The sequence below is a fragment of the Plasmodium inui genome (assembly GCF_000524495.1).
Source record: "Plasmodium inui San Antonio 1 unplaced genomic scaffold supercont1.90, whole genome shotgun sequence".
NCBI classification, from domain to species: domain Eukaryota; phylum Apicomplexa; class Aconoidasida; order Haemosporida; family Plasmodiidae; genus Plasmodium; species Plasmodium inui.
Genome location: NW_008481924.1, coordinates 18,728 through 19,521, shown reverse-complemented (window position 1 = coordinate 19,521; position 794 = coordinate 18,728).

Here is a 794-nt window from a genome sequence, read left to right as displayed (position 1 = left end):
GTTTTGAGAGGAATATATGCTCAGAATGGGAAACCCTTTGACATGATTTGGGAATTTCCTTTTAGCTTACACTATAAGGGGTTTATTAAGATATGTTCTATGTCAACTTAAAGAAACCACAGAATAGGATACCCTGAAGGCATGCAACTACTAATGCTGAGTCATAGTATAAGAAAGTTCTTTCCAGAATAGATGCGGAGTAATTGCCAGAAAATCTGACATATATTTAGTCCAGTTATATGAAGTTATACAGTAGATTCAGGTTCGCCGAATGCATTGTAATTAGAATTAGTTAGAATATGGTGTTCTTTTTTGAACACTGCAAGACAAGCTGTGGGTAATTTGAAAAAGTAAAAACATGCTCATAAATGTCCGCAAATTAAGCATCTCTATCCGTAGTGTCAACTGTGGTTGGACTCGAACTGAGGAAAGTAAAGAGGAATAGGAGAAATGAGGAACAAGCCAATCGCTTCTTAGAGTGATCCTTACATGTAAATTTCGGTAGAAGTTAATGGATTTCATAAGGAGGTCTTTAATGAGAGGAGGATATTTATAAAAAGAAATAGTAATTTTCAATTATTTGGTAATTATGTACGATAGAACGATATAAATAAGAAAAGAGGCGACTTCATGACTAGGTTGCCAATACATGAGCTGTGTACAAATCATATTTAAGGGCTTCAACGGTATATCCGGTACATGTACTTCAGATAACTATTAACGGCAAATATTAAGCCTTATGACATTATTGTTTCTTTTTTTATATTATAGAAGCTTGAGAGTGTGTACATATG